At 43.4% G+C, this 16704-nt stretch overlaps 1 protein-coding gene across 5 annotated transcripts in view; it reads left to right on the forward strand.

Annotated features, from left to right (window-relative positions):
- Positions 1-16704, forward strand: part of LOC122405291 (poly(rC)-binding protein 3) — a 136978-nt gene that overhangs the window by 33564 nt on the left and 86710 nt on the right. For 3 of the 5 annotated variants that reach the window (XM_043409936.1, XM_043409930.1, XM_043409935.1), the window contains exon 1: positions 6519-6582. The exons of the other annotated variants lie outside the window; for them this stretch is intronic. The gene's annotated coding sequence lies outside the window, so the exon portion shown is untranslated. Of the gene's footprint in view, positions 1-6518; positions 6583-16704 lie in introns of those variants that run through there. 5 annotated transcript variants of the gene reach the window in all.

The following is a 16704-nucleotide window of genomic DNA, read 5'->3' on the forward strand; positions in this document are numbered from 1 at the left end:
TGGCAGGGCTGAAACGGATATTATCGGTCTATTGAAAATCGAAAATCGAGAAGTATCGAACGATCGAGTTTGCGGCGAGACGGTCCTGTCCCGCGGCCTGTCCTATTACGAGGACGAGGGAGCGGAGGGACACGCGGCCGAGAGTGGAGTGCGAGAACGTTTTATTGATCGACAATCCACGCGCGAAAGAGAGAGACGTCGCACGACCAACCGACTTTGATCCAAAATTTCACGCAAAAACGCGGGAAATTCACGGAATTTCCATCAGTTACTAAAAATTAACAGAACAGAGATTTTGGCGAAGCTACACCCTTTATTTGAATCCTTTGGTCATTAGCGACTGCGAACTATGTTGAAGCTAACACTTTTCTTTGTAGAAATTGTGGAAACCGCTACTAATCTTGCATGAAACCACTGTGGAACCACTCCGTAACTTCATTGATCGAGTCTTTGAAAAATACGAGCATTCGCGCGTTGGGTGGTCGGTACAACGATATTTTGTAAGTCGACGAAAGAGCCCCCGGAACAGTTGACAAAAAAGAACGTAGGAAAAGAGAAAATAGGCGGGGCAATTAACGAGGAAACGCTCACTGGCCAAGTGTCGACGGCGATCGCCGAAAAGACCCTGGAAAAATCGTCCACGGGTTTGACCGAATTCTTTGATCCGACGGTCGTGTTTTTCGTTCGAACGGGGCGTAAAAGTGAGCTGCTAATTAACCCCCCTCCCCCGCCGGGTTCTCTATCTATCGACGTGGTGAATAGACAGCCTGGTTTTCGGCGGCCCAGCCTGCTTAGTGTACGTAAATGCGCGGTAAACGAAGGGCCGTAGGTCGACCGTTTGGATTCAATTTTCACTAACTGGAGCGTGGACTAATTAACCCGACGCGAATAGCCGCTCGAGAAACAATGCCGACCTGGCTGAAGGGGATAGTCGCTTGCGCCCGTGTAAAGGACTGTCGCAGGGGGTTGCAGGCAACAGAGAGGAGAGTGGGTGTATGCACGTGTGTGCGAGAGAGAGCGTGCACGATAGAAAGAGCAAGAAACAGACGCCACGGGCTGCTGGATAGTCGGTCGATGGCTGCGCGGAGGAATCAACGAAGGAGGACAGGAGTAACAGATGGCGACGAGAGAATATTTTTTTCGGCGTTTTTACTTGCTAATGAATCTCCCGGGAGAGAAGTCGCGAGCTCGTTTTCGACGAAATTCTACCGGGGAAATGGTCCCGGGGTGTAGGGAATGCGGGGGAGTCGTATTTTGCTCCCGGTGAATGAACGAAAGTTGGAGCACCGAGGCGAAGCAGCGACTGCCAGCTGAGCGATCGACAAAAATTATCGCTCGTCTGTCGTCTGCGCGTGGGATCCTTCTGTGGGAAGATCAACCCTTAAGGAGCCCCTGCAATATTTTTTTACAAGATCTAAAGAAGAGATAAATCCTCAAGAAGAGGTAGAAAAATATTTCCACGCGTCTGACAAAGGATGGAACCCAACATCAATTTCAACCATCCGTTGGTAAGATAACACGCGTATTTTTATACGTGGTTACTCGATATTGTTAAAATTACATACCTAGTGTACAAATATTTCCACGTATGGTTAGAGCCAAGGATTGTTAAAATCGAAGTGACGTAGCGCTCGGGGAGAGTTAAATCTTATTTTTGCTAACATAAATTCGCCTCGAACAGCCTTCTTAAATAATGAACTCCGCGAAGAAAGGAGCCCTGCCGATAACAACAGCAAGCGTAGCGAAAACATCGTTTTTCCTAGCACGAACGCTGGGAATCGTTGAAAGAACGGAAAGAAAAGCAGCGAGACCTGTTTTGACCCGTTCCGAGCAACGGGCCAGGACAAAAGGGGCAAAACGTTCTCCGTTGAAAGGAAGCAGCGAATTCCGCCTTCCACGGTGCACGGTAAACTGTACCTGGACAAGGGGTACGGGAGAGAGAGGTCGAAGTGGGATTAAACTACGAAGAAAAGTGGCTTCTAAGGCCGTGGAGAGGCCGAAAGCTGAAACACCTCTGCAGCCCTCCCGACCAGCGCCGCCAAACCCCATTTTATCTATGTCGTTCTAGCCCGAGGGCCATGGTGCCTGGGATACAAGGTGTGTGCTCGCGTATGGAGCACACGAACCTACTCGCGATTGCACAGACTGAACAGGATGAAAGGAAACACGTGTATCTGTTTGCTGCTTCCGAAGGTCGTAACTTTTTTCCTCGAACTCGCGGCATTCAGAGAACAGAAGATCATTTAAAGGTTTAAACGGTGAATGTATCTTCTTTAGGCAGCATGTTTACATACGCCCTTCTTGCAATCGAATCGAAACCCCAGACTTCGTGTGGAGAACTCGGGGCCAGACGGTGCTCTTCGATCTGGTCTAATTCAAAGTACCTGCTCGAATGGGATTTCAAGCTTAAAATTACATACTTAGAACTTGAACTCACTGATAGGATTAAGCAAAGGAACGTAATTGACGTTTCTCTAACTGTGCTGTGCAATCCATTTGTCCTTTGCTGCAATATTTAGGCAACATTGTAAAATGGAGTTCGCTATTCAACATCTCCATCCTGAAACAAGCTCTTTGCTAAGCTTAAAGTATAGATAGTAGTTCTAAATAGAAACTTGGTTGAACGTAATTTTACCTCGATAAGATGTAGCAATTTCTGGGACAAGTAGTGTACAATCTTCTTATCAAAAGGCGTCGTTAACTTTCCCACTTTGTGGTCGAATGCTCAACTATCTATTGTTGCAATATTTGGGCAAGATGACAAGATGTCGTTCATCATCCAGTGCCTTCCTCCTTAAAATAGCATCCTCTGAATAAGATCTAGAGTACAGTCCTCTATACTGACAGTCCAAGCGTTGACTGACATCTATAAATACTAACATTGTATCATATCTAAATTGGCTTGAGTAATCGGTCCAAACTTGCAACACTTTTCGCGAAGGAGTCTCGAAAAGCTGTACGCTTCGACAGTCGATTTATAACTCGAACGAACCAAAATCGTTTTTGAATCGGTGCTCGAAAGGTAAATGTACACACAAGTAACGTTCGATCCAGCCGTAAGCTTTTCTAGTGTCAATCCTTTTAGAGAGTGCAGTCACCTGCTTCGTTAAATAGAATTACGTTCTTGCGAAATATTGAATGTCACTCTATAATCGTATCCAATTTCAGTCATCCACTTTGGAGAGCTGTTCAAAATGCTGACCCTTGACATTAATACAGCATCGAAGCCCTATTAGTACTGTATTCATTGAACTGTACAACGTGAGATAGTGTATTTTTTGTTTGTTTGCTCGCCGGAGTAAACGGAAAAGTGATATTCGTCAACCGAAATCGATAACACAAAAAGACAGGAAACAACGTATGTTCGCAACGTATGATTCAATTACACGTGACAGGCTGCAGTACGTGAAATTGATTTCGAGGTATCAATATTGTATTAATGTCAGAGGTCAGCGTTTTCGACGGTGCTTGAGCAGGACAATCGAAGCAATAGGTTGTTGCGGGTCATTGTATTCGCCGTGCAACAAAATCGCTGTTCCTGAAACGCGTTCTTCGAGCTAAGGCCAGAGTTATAAAATAATATTAGAGAAATTAAATGTTGGACCTCTAAAAATTATAGTCTCTCTGGTGTCTCATTCTATATAAATTGTTAACTAAAGATAAATTCATTTAAATGTTAATGGCTTTCAGAGATTGGACGGTACCAGGGTATTCTTTCAGGGTTCCTTTTGGTCCCTAGCTATGGATTAAGATCTTTCAAATATTTCATCGTACATACTGGACGAGGTTCTTCGTTTCTTAACCACAGGTTCAGACTATTCAAATGTCTCATTATATATGCAGTACGAGGTATTTTCTTCACTTCCTGCCTAGGTATTCAAGTCTTTAAGATGGCTCACGGTAGGAGATATTCTGTTCAGTTTCAAACTAAGCGTGGTGACGTTTCAGACACCTAACCCTTAATGCAGGAACTAACTAGGGGTTCGGGCCTTTTAGACGTCTCACCCTCTATACAGGACGAGGTATACATAAGGATGTGGCGCATGTATGTACACGTGTGTACATGTCAATAGTCGTATTGAACCCTTATTGAACCTGTTCTACCACATAGGTCACGTGGCCAAGAACGTGAGCATCGAGACGATATTATAGCGCAAGATTTTCATTTCCGTTGCGAGAGACCTTTTCACGTCGTTAAAAGACTCGGAAAAATGACCCTTTATCACGAACCCCTGTTACGAGGGAAATAGAGTTTATCAGTCGCTGTCGTTTCTTAGCGGACCAGTGAATTATCGCTCGAAGTCGGAGTACTTTAACCTGCATCGAGGCTTTCGATTGCTGTGAAACATAGCACACGGAAAACTTAGCTCTAAAAGTCTTTCAATGCCTTCATTTTTCTGTATTAATTTCATTTCACGGATCTGTCGAATCGCAAATCTTTTGTAATTGAATTTTGTCTATAAAATCCACCAGTTTAACGATAGAAATTAAACGAAATTCAATTTATGGACTCGATCAGTATCGAGCACCTGTATTATCGATCTGTTTCGTTTAACAAGCACAGATGGCGAAAGCTTTTAGCACAAACGTACGACAGGAAGCAGTAATTTTTATCGAAACAGAGTCTTCCGCTTCGCGGAATAAAAATTCGCTTTGTCGGTAGCGCGCGAAGAAACACGATCCTAATATACGCGAAAACGTACAAAGGAAGACGGATTCTTATTCCTCGCATCTTTGAGCATCCCCTTGCACGTTCCACCCCCCTTTTACCGTTTTCATCTTTTAACACTCGAACAACGACGCGCATCGCCGCGTCTCGCGATTCAATCGTAGCATTTTATCGGGAGACACTTTATTGATAGAATAAAGCACGGAAAACGCACACGCGGAATGAAACGTCGAGGCGAAAATATCGCGGTAGATCGAATTGATGCGAAATCCATGTTTGTCAATAAGTCGCAGCGTGTGACGAATGGCCGTAAAAAACAGAGCGTTCCTTCCGTTAAATAAATCCACTCTTGATCGTACAAATTCTCTGCACAAAGGAAATAGAATATGAATGAAAAATGGGAAAAGTTTTAAAGATTTAAATAAAGATAAAATAATAGAATTAACAAAATTCAAGTATCGGTATCGATAATACCTGATAGCCTACACTGTTGTCGATAATTTAATATTATTCCTAAGATCGTAGTTTGAGGTACACAAAAGATATTTGTACTAGCTTTTGCAGATTTCCGACTACTCTGCAGCAAGGTCCCGGTTAATAGAGAGGATCAAATATACATTTAAGTGTCTTCCTTGCCTCGCTCGACGTACGAAAGCACGGAGGTTGCAACGAGCCTTATTCTCGGTTCCTAATTCCTATAAACCAGTGCAGAATAATTTCACTATCTCTGAAGCTTGGTCCCGCGATTCAGACTCTGTGACTTCGTCGAATGCTTCGCGGTTCTTAACGGGGACACTTCTCTAAAACGTCTGAAAAATAATGTTCCAAAACGACTCCATTTGAACCCACGAAAATTATTTCTTTCTGTGAAGTTTCAGTATTTAACAAATATCAATACTAAGTGACCCTGTAAAAATTTATTTCCATGGATTCCACGATCCGGGGGTTAAAATTATTTGTAAGACTCGAAATTATAAGGAAATGCATCGGGCCACCAGGTTGTCTGGATCCCAAGATAGCTTGACAGGAAGTCTTGGATCTCTATTTGTACAATTAAGTAGTCACGAATCCTTGGTTGAATCTCTGAGTGGGTGGAGCTAGAATCGCTAATTGGACCATTAGAGCTCACGCGTCAGTAGGTGGATTATTAGCGAGGTATGTGTTCCTAATTTGACAACTAGAAATGCATAGGTTTCTGGTTAGACAACTAGGTTATCATGGGACTCCAGTCGAACCGGTAGGGTGTCTGCACACTGTCTGGGAATAGAATCTGTAGTTGAATCGCTTGGGGGTCACGCGTTACCGGACGGATTATTAGTAACGTATAGCATCATAATTGGACAAGTAGGGTGCATTGATCTCTAATTGGACACCTAAGTAATCGTGGGACACTGATCGAACTTTTGGAGTGTTGCGCGTCTCTACGTGAACTGCTAGGATGGCGTGCGTCCCTATTTGGACCACCGGAGCGTCCATGTCCTTAGATGGATCGTCGAAATGTCTTGGACCCCTATTTGGACAAGTAGGTGGTCACGGATTCTCGGGGTTAAAGTCCTTGGTAGAACCAGTAGGGAGTCTCGAACCCCTATTTGAACAACTAAGTACTCACGGATGCTTAGTTGTGCCTCTTGTTAGATCACTAGTGCGTCAAGGTTCCCTACTTGGGCCACCGAGGGGTCACGATTCACCGTGTACACGTAAACATAGATCGGTAAACTATAAAATTACCATATGCACCAAATCGGAATTAACAAGAGCCTCGCGTGCTACTTACAATCTTCTAAACGTAATTACGATTTCTAAAAATACGTCCCGGCTATTTCTTAACTCTGAATTTTGTCTGTTGCAGGTAAGAGATTCTTAGAGTTGATATTTTACCTGAAAGCTGTCAAAGCACAAAGTCTCTTCTACCAGTAAGTAAATTGAGTAGCAGTTATTATCCAGTACATATAGTATTATTTTTAAGGTAGCTTTAAGAATTTTTCGTCACTTTTTTGCAAATTATAAAGAGTTCCGGTTTAAACTCTTGCATCAGTGTCAGTTTTCCATACTTTCCAGGCTCTTAAAATTCAGATCTTTTATATTTTTTATATTTTTATCTTTGAATTAGACGGATCTTTTAATGATCAGCGTTACACCACGCACACGCTTTATCCGATAATGACTTTTTCGAGGGCTCGCAGTCGTTCGGCTCCAGATTCATCTCCGGCCATCCCCGGGGTGCCGTATAAATCGATGGAAGCTATTCGTCGATGTAACCAAAGTTTTAGTTAGTTCTCCGGTGCCCGTGATTCGATTCCGGTCGGTGGAAGCAGTGGTAATAATGTCGACGCCCGCCATCCCCCGTTAAACGCAGAAAACAGAAAATCAAACGAAACGTTCCCGACTTTAATGTGGGAATTCCACTTGTCCCACGCACAAAAACAAAAATTCCTCGATTCGACGGTGTTTAAACGCGGTTCTATTATTTTTTACCAAACGAGAAGCATCGCCAAATTTTTACTTCGAGTATTTTTCTTTACGCGGCTGCCTCGGTTCGATTACCAAAAACTTACGTTTTCATTCTGCTCCGGTGCTCGAGATAGCGTGTCTCTTAACTCTTCCCACCCAGTATGGTTCTTTTCTCGCGACGATCATCGCTATATCGACCGACCTGCATCGATTCTATGTCAAGACATCGAGATAAGTCACGAAAGCTTGCCGGTGAGATACAGACCCTTCAGCCTCAAGTTCTCGAACCCCAATCCTCACGTTCGAGCGAAATTGAGGCGTTCTAGGGTCGCCGGTGAAGCAACTATGCATTTTTAGGAACGATTATACTCGCTGTACCTTGATAGCGGTAATAGATATTCGTTGCGCGATAAATTGGAAACGATGCAAACGACTTTTTAGGTTCTCGGGATTTTCGGTGACCGCTGATTCGGAGCTGGTGACACGTCCATTGAAATCTAATATGCGAATGTATTCCGTTAATGGAGTTTCGATCGAGCGCATTTCGGGTCCATTCGACGAATAGAATGTAATCTCCGAGTGCGTTTAATGGCGTCTCGAAACGCAGTCGAAGTTGCAACCAAAAAATATTTCGAGCCGGAGAAGGCACTTCTCCTCGAGATCTCAAGACTCAGATTCGAAGTGATTCGATTCCTAAAGCGCTCTAAATCCCGCTGAACAAAAATATTTCGAGTCAGAGAAGACTCTTCTCATCGAGTACGCGCCGTTTTCGAGGGATGCTGGTTCTCCTCGGAGTAGCCAGTGTTTCCAGCAACTAAATTGCCACTTTTATTTTCGAACGGCGGTTCCCGCTTCCGCGAATCCGATCGGCGCGAGTATAATACGATCGGTAATCCGGGGGGGTCTGCACATAACGCGTCGTGCACAATCCGTGAAGTAGGAGGGGGGGCGTTAGCCGCGAGGCAATGGTGCATGCGGCGAGCCTGACACATATCAATCAGGCAATGGAATCCTCGGGCGCACTGACGATCCGACAATCCTCCGTTTCCATCGGTCTGCATCCCTCTCGGGCGTCCCTCCGCGTCCCTCGTATCGACTGTGACACGCGGCCGCGCGCATACCGTTATCGAGTACAGGCTGTCGTCGGCTTGGAATTTCAATGCTAATCAGCTGTGATGTCTGATTGAATGGCGGATACTATGGTCCTTGAACGGACTGCCGCGAGCGTCTGCGAAACCGTGACGTGACGACGTTACGAAACCAATGACGTCTCGCGCGAAAAAGTGCGCCGTGATCTTGGTACACGTCGAAACGCTCGCGTTCTTTTCCGATATATAGGGATAGAACTTTCGTTCGTCGTGTACCATCGTGTTTGTTATTCGCTTGTTCGAGCGATGTTCGAATTCGGTGGTGCTTTGCAAGTCTTTGTGGTCTTATCGAAGCTCTTGTTCGATTCGAACGGCGTGTAACTGGTCAACACTCGGTTGTTGATCGACACGTTCTAACGCGACGACGTGGTGCAAGACAGGGGGACAATATTGCCGCTGTGAGGGAAAGCGTAGCTGAAAATTTTGTACGGAAAGTCTGTGTATGGTATAACAAAGGAAATTATAAAATTATCGGGATAGAAGGATCAAGATTATTAACCCCGTTCGCCCCATGGCGACTCGTGCCGCAACAGGTGGTGAAAATGGCATTAATATTATAATTTATTTATTTATTCGTTTCAGATCAAAATACCATGGAGTTAATCCTGTAAAGTCCAGTGGTAATTTCGAAAATTTTATAACTGATATATTATTTACATTTTTACAAAATGCACCGTATAAAGAAACGAATGTAATTTCTCAAAAGTGGTTACATGTTTTGCAATGGAACTAAATTCTTTTTGAATGGGTAAATTGACTAAACTAGTAGAAGTTCTAGTCAGTTTAGATAGAACAAAAAAAATTTTGACTGCTTCTATCAGCAAGGATAATACCTGTATGCGCCATTAATTTGCGGAAGAAACGTATTTCATTCCCATATTCGAACACGAACCGCCGAATTGATCATTCGATCTACGCCTACGAACCAGGCCGACTGTTGGTTGCCCTCAAATTGAAATTTCAATATTAATCAGCTGCGGTGACCGATAAGCCGAATGATATGGTCGTTTCAGGATTATTAATAGCGTGGTTATGCCATAACGGCGCGATGGTAATTGAAGATTCAATTCGAAAATATGAAATGTTATTTTACGAAAAAAATATTTCGTTAGTTTCCCGTTCGAATTCACGATCTCTGATTTGTACGAAACTCGAGGCACAAACACAAACGAAAATTTAAAAATTTTTTAAATTTATACACAAAATTTTTTATCGACTGATATTCATATTCAACTTGGTGCACAGATGGAGACATCGAGCAGTAAAAAATCAGATTCATATACTAATTCTTTTACTAACCGATATTTGTGTTTGAGGGATGTAAACTACCATTCTATAAATTTATTCTTTTTGGGGGGCTGAGACTCGCTTCGTTAAAATTTGCTCCGTCAGTTTAATCGAGGATACGCCTTACGCAGTCGATACTCCACCCGAGCGTTTCCAATGGTCGATCTATCGCTAGCTCGCTATAGGCCATCCTCAGCTTGGAATTTCAGTCCTGATCAATTACCACGGACCGTTACCTAATTGCCAATCCCTGAGAGTGGCTTCTAGTCTACTAACGTAACATTTCCTTTGAGGAAGGAGTGTTTGTCTCGCAGCGCGGAGGAATCGAACAACAGAGGTATCCTTTGTCGAATTTTATTTTATTTTTACCGAGAAATCGATTTCAAATCCTTTCCTCCGCTGACCTTTGTCTCAGCCTTCGGAGCAAATCGGCTTTGTCGTAAAATTAATTCCGCGTCGTTCATTGAAGGATGGATTAATAGGAATTTAAATTATACTACGAATAGAATCGAGTCCTTTTCCTGGACAAAATCGGAGCGTTAAACCATCGAGTACCAAACCTATTTTTATTAGCGTTGAGATTTAAAACTGGTCCATTTTATCTTCTTGCAAAATATATTTATACCCGACGATTTAAATTTACTTTCGCGAAGAACTCTCCGCAAAACCGTTTCCCTCGATCCATTGTATAATGCCATAAATCATTCGCGATGTTTCTTATTCGACTTGATGTATTACTGTGGAATAATGTAATTAAATCGAAAACATGTAAAATTGCATAAGACACGGAAAATGGTTTACGTAAGGAATGTTGTAACTCCTTAGAAGAAATCAGTAACGTTGGTTGTAGTGACAAGCTATTTATTATTCTTAATAACTCGAATTATTATAGTCGTTATAGTTTATAGTTTTAAAGAAACTTTCGAGAATAAAGAACGAAATGTCTAACGTTAAATTAGAAAAGTGAAAATACTTAAAATGCATGGTCACAATATAAATTCGAAACTGATATATCGAATACTGTGAATAATAACTAAAACACGACAAACATTTGCTCGTTGCCTTACAAACCAAATCGAAGTCTTAATTGTTCTCAAGTTAATAATGTTTATTCGTAATAGCTTCGAAAGGGAGTCGAGAAAACAGAACTTTTTCAGCGCCGTTCTTGTCCGACGTTCGGATATTTGAGGAACATTTGACCCGGATATCTCTATCAGACAAACTTCTGGCTACCCTCCGGAATGAATAAATTCCGCGGCCGTGTCTCGAGAATCGGTGAATCTTGTTAAGCTGTTTAATTACAACTAATGAAATTCGGCCTGTATGAAGACCCGGGAGCGTTTCACTCGTCGGAAAATGTACCAAGAGTGGTCATTCAATTATCCTTACACGAGAGCATTCCATTCAACGTGCAAACTTTTTATCCGGTACGGTAATTACGCGCGTTTCGTAACGTTCGCGTTATTTATATCGGCCACAATCGTTATGCCATCCAAATAATTGAATATTTATATTCGAACGGTTTTCAACCACTTAACTAGCGACGAGGAACAGAATTTCCACTGTGGGATCGTGATCGTGTCTCGTGTAAATTGCACAATTCTTTTTACATTTGGAACTTTGAAATAAACGGATCACAAAAATTATTTGGAAATCTTGGTCTCTAACTCTTTGAAATTATTGTTAAAACTTTCAGGGATAGATTTTACTAGTCAAAATAATAGAAAAATAAAAATTGATCGTACGATAAAATAATGTTTAACGAGAGAGATTGAGATTTCTAGAGCAAAGACGAAGGGCCCCAAGGAATTAACGATGAACATTTGATCCATAGGGTTGGTTCTTAAGCGGAACGTTTCTGTTTCTGAATTTCTCGGTGATAAATGACAGCAATTTTCAAGTAAATTAAACAAAGTTTGTTCCGAGTTTCTCCATCCAGTTTCGCAACCTGTTCGGATTGATTCGGCGGCACGTAATTAGAATGTGTAAAATTATCACGCACTTCGGAAACAGAATGCAGAAATCGTGAAATGGCACTTTCTTAATGATAAATGGTACTTTCTCTCGCGAACCGCGTTTTTCGTTTTTCTTTTTGTTAATTGCTGATTCTGAATAATGGAAATAAGCTCAATTTATTACGTAGTGCATAGAAAATTACACAGGAACGTTCTTTTACAGATATCTGACTGCCTTTTGGACGATGAATACATTTTGTAATATGCATAATTTTTAAGATTATCTTTCAATACGAATTCATTAATTTTTTAAAAATAATAACTCTCAGTGATTTATTTATGTATAAATGGGGCAGAACCTCGTATTTATAAATCAGTGCAACTCCAGGAAGATTGATAAAACTTATTGATCACGTAAATTAGGTGAAACTCTAGCCCTAAATTTCGGTTACACCCTGTATATTGTGCGACGAAAGTGGCGTGAAACTGACGGGAAACTTCGACTTCGTAGCGTAGCCCCCGGAGAGGCCTGGTTCGCGCGTCTTGAGAATTGAATTCGTAGTAGTATAGGGAAGATTCGCCCTGCAAACAGAATTACCAACTTCGACGCTGCGCCGACCATGACGGGGATGCCGACGTCGTTCGCTTGCCGCTGATTTTTTACCGGCAATTTTGTTCGTTTGGCTTTGATTCCACGTCCCTCCCACGCAAAATACACAAATGTCAAATTCCGAATGGTTTTCGCGACGACTCTGATTCGATTATCGACGGAGAATGTCCTTTTAAAAAATCGAGTTCCACCAACTGTGCTATAAAATATAATAAAAAGTGTTTCTACACAACATGATTTCGTTACTCGTGACTAAGGGGATGAAATGTATAGAACTGCACCCTTCCAATCAGACGACATTTAAAGGGGGTGACACGAAGCCAGTGATTCTCCAAAGTCTCGGAATACTTTTTCTATCGCTCCGTACATTTTCAAAATGGCCCGAAGACACCTTCGAACGTTTAAACGGCGACTTCGAGGGAAGAAGTTCGTTTCGTCGACGCCGGAACCGTAATATAAATCTACCGAGCTCCAGTGAATTCAAATGTACACGGACCACCCGTGACATCTTCGCGCGTAAATATCCCGGAGCGTGAGGTGTCCCGATCGCATATTACTCGGAAGGGGGGGTGGGGGGCGGAGGTGGTAGCGCGTCCTCTCGAATAAAAATGCCGGGTCTCGGGTGGCCCGTCCAGACAGTCAGTTATCTCCTGTGCATTTTATATACGCTTCGCGAAATTCGAACGGCGTTACATATGATTTGTCGCCGTGCGCCCAGCCCCCGTCTCGAGTTATCTGCGACACCGGCGGCCCGGAAGAATCGGCAGATTTGACAACGAATCGAATGGGAAAGGTTCCACGGAACGAGTCGCAATCTCCGGATTCCTGCACCGTCTGTTTCGTTTCCTTTTCCGTTTCGATTAATTGCCTAGCTTCTTTCCGAAATCGAAGATCGACCTTTAAAATTTTACTAACCGAGTTACCTTCGAAATGAAATGAAATCTAACTGGAAATTGTTTGAACTGGTGTAACGACCTAATATTATAAACGTTCTTCCGTGATTTTTAATGATTTTTGTCTCGACTCCGTACGAAAGGAACAGGTTGATCCAATTATCAAATGTCACTCGCGAAGCGAATTCATATTTTAAAGCTTGCGAATAAACGACGTAGAATCGTGTTGCTTCTTTATTTGACTTTCTTCGGTTATTTTCCGAGCGACAGACACGCGCCTTGTTATGTTCTTTCTTTCTAAAAGTGTTAAATGCCGGCACTTTTGCCATGTCCCCGTTTTTAACAGGTCAACGAGGAAAAAGAAACGTTGCATAGAGAAGCTTCGATATCCAGAGCGGGGAAGACCGTTCCTACAAAAAGCCATTTACGCCGGGAACATTAACAAATACCATTCGGTCTTGTTGCGCCCTTTCCTGGCCGGAAGAGCAGCCGATAATCCAACAGGATCTCCATACCGTTGTTAACCGACGGCGGATCCACCCGACCACTGTATCTGTCCATCGCGTGCAATCTGGCGAGAGCCAGGCTATCTCTAGGAAAAGGATCGAGCGACGAAAAAGGTGGAAGTTCGTGAAAGGCTGGCTAGACTAACTCCACGGAACGGTTCTGACTCGGATAGCGAGGCGAGGACTACGGCTTATCCCTCTCCAGCCTCCCCCGCGAACGAGAATCCACGCCAAATTTCTCTGCCATCGTTCGTAATGTCACATTCGAATCGATAACGACCAGTTCACGCACTTTATGCACGAGTTGATCGCTGTACTCAGACCCTCGATAGTCTTTGATGCTTAATTATCCCAAATCCCTTCCTATGGAACATCGATGCATTTCATTAGTTTTTAAAAATTACATTTACTTGATCCTAGCCCCTGAAATTGTTCTCTAGCTACTCAGTCTGCTACCAGGAATGTTCTTGAGGATACTCTGTTGACGTTCATGACGAAGAATAGGATTTAAGATTGACCAAAGCTGGATTCTCAGTTCCCCTCGATTTAGAAAACTGAAGTGGACACAATCACTGTCACGTTTGGTCTTAGAAACTGTTTCGATGCCTAGTGGTGATCGAGGCCATTGTGTCGAACGTTTCCGATTGTCGCGGAGAATCCACTTCTCGTCGCGCGTCACAATACGCGTTCGAAAAATGGATCATCATGGTTTCGTTGATGTTCAGTCGCCTCGAAATCTATTTCGCCAATTTTTCTGCCCTCCCAACCGCACTCGGGTAGTTGGAAACGCTCGATTTGCTTCCATCCAGCGTTTCTGCTGGCTCGGGAACGGTTGCACGCCGATCTGCATCGAGCGAATCTCTTAATTGATGGTCATCGAACATGGAAGTACGCCCACGACCTTCCTGGTCTTCGTAGCTCTCGTCGCTGTTGCGAAATTTCTCGACCAAGAAACGAACTGTGCGTTCCGGTAATTGATTTCGAGGCTCCGCGAGTTTAAGATAAAATCAAACATAGAAGATAAAAAGATTGTCGGACTGATACACGTTGTTTTAAAATCAAATACGATTAAATAGAAAGATCGCTTTGCAATCGCCCAAACAATTGCGAACTTGTAAGTTTCGTAATTTCGTACGATGCAAAAGAGAAACATCGCGAGGCTCGAAACCCCCAGCCTCCCAATCCTATCGAGCGATTTCTCCAGAGATGCTTGCCAAGCAACTTTCAAGCCGATCGTATCAAAGCATTAAAAAATTCTTCAAATTTGAGGTCACGCGCGATATTAAAAAACGTTTCCTCTCAACTTTCATCGACGTAACGCCAACCTCCAGAGTATTGCCTTTAATTCCGTCCTCTTTCAATGAGGCTACGATTTTTTTACACGGAGTTATCGCGATTCAAAGTAAACCCCATTTTGGCTCCTTTGACGCGACAACAAAGTGCGCCACGTGGGGATCGCACGGTCGACACTTTGTGCAGAGAAAAAATCGTGGCGCCATTTTAAAAGGAATTAAAGACGAGACTCCCGGAGTTTACCAATCCGAATAAAAGTCGAAGAAAAAAGAATAATTCCATGAAAACTCTCTCTGGAAGATGAATTTTAAAAGATTGGAGATAATGATTCCGGGGACCGGATTCTTTGTAAACGAATGTTCTTCTCGCGTAATGGAGGAATGCTGGCCTATCCCCCTGAACCTTCCCTGGTGGGTGGAGAACGAGGGCTAGGGACTCGTCTAACCGATGAAAATGGAAAATTCGGGGCTAGGAAATGAAAATGCCTACGGCTGGTGGCTGGCAATAACACCTCGAAGACGATGAGGCGGAAGTTTCGGAAATCGAAAGGACGTCGGAACAGCAGGGGCGCGCAGGGTCGGAGGGCGGACGGCTACGGTATTGATTCGCGGCTCGGGATTTCGCTGATTACACGCGGCCCCTAAAAAAATCGAGGGGCCGCGCTATGGCTCGATATGGAGTTCGCGGGCAGAGTTGTATAGCGGCCGTCTCGAGAGCTGGAACCCTCTTCTCTCTCTCTGGTCCGGCGGGATCGTCTCGTTTCCCGTCGGATAATTTGAATTAAGTTGGAAGAACTACTCTTTGCCCCGGCTGAGTACGCGTGCCTCTTTCGCGATCATTATTCTAGGCTTCTGCGAGGAATCCGCACATTTACGGAATCCTCCTAGTCCGTAGCCCTAAAAACCGAACGATATTTTAGACAATCCGTCGAACTTCTGAACGTATCAGTTAGGAACTTCGTACGTATATTTACTTGCGTTTTGCGTTTTGCCGAGTTAGCAGGATTCTTCCGAGCGTGTATAATCGATTTTGTCGGAAGTAATAGCAGTCGAGGAGCCGCGATTGAATCTTCGGGGATGGTCGAATCATTTTAATTAATTCGTGTCCGCAACGTGCTCCGCGTATTGATTTCCTGTGACGTTGATACTTTTAACGAAGCTCGAAAAGCCTTGTCGACGTTTGATGGATGTTAGAAAGTCTTGGATAATTAAATAGCCGTGGATCCTTGGTTGAACCACGCGTTGGATGAATTATTAGAGGACGACCAGAGATAGATACGTCTATTGTTCGACAACTAGGTTGTTACGAGACTCTGGTTGAACCAGCGTCTACATGCCTTCTGGAAATAGAATCGCTAGTTGGACCACTAGAGGACATGCAACACCAGATTGGTTGTTAGCAAAGTGTGACTTTCTAATTGAACAATTCGAAGTGCGCTATAATATATAGCTTACACGGATTGTTAGAATGCCTGGTACATTTATGCAGTCACGGATCGTTAGTTGAAACTCTAGAGATGTGGTACATAGTTGGATTGTTAGAGAGAAATTGGTTCCTAATTGGACATCTAGAGCTACATAGCTTTCCAGTTGGTCAATCAGATTATCATAGGGCTCTAGCTGGAGCTTTGAGGTGTTTGCATCTCTATCCGTGCTGTCAGAATTTCATGCATCCCTATTTGGACTACCGGGTTGTTTGCATTCCTGGTCGGATTGTTAAAGCGTCCCGTACTCCCATTTGCATGACCGGGTAGTCACGAATATTTGGTTAGATTTTTCACGTCGCGGTCCTTGGCCGAACCATCGGGGAATCTTGAACCAGCATTTGGGCAACTAGGTAGTCATGGAACCCTAGTTGGCCCTCTACTTGAATCACAAGTGGGTCACACGTAA

The sequence above is a fragment of the Colletes gigas genome, unplaced genomic scaffold (genome assembly GCF_013123115.1).
Source record: "Colletes gigas isolate AHSC1104 unplaced genomic scaffold, ASM1312311v1 Colletes_gigas_Sc00004, whole genome shotgun sequence".
NCBI lineage: Eukaryota > Metazoa > Arthropoda > Insecta > Hymenoptera > Colletidae > Colletes > Colletes gigas.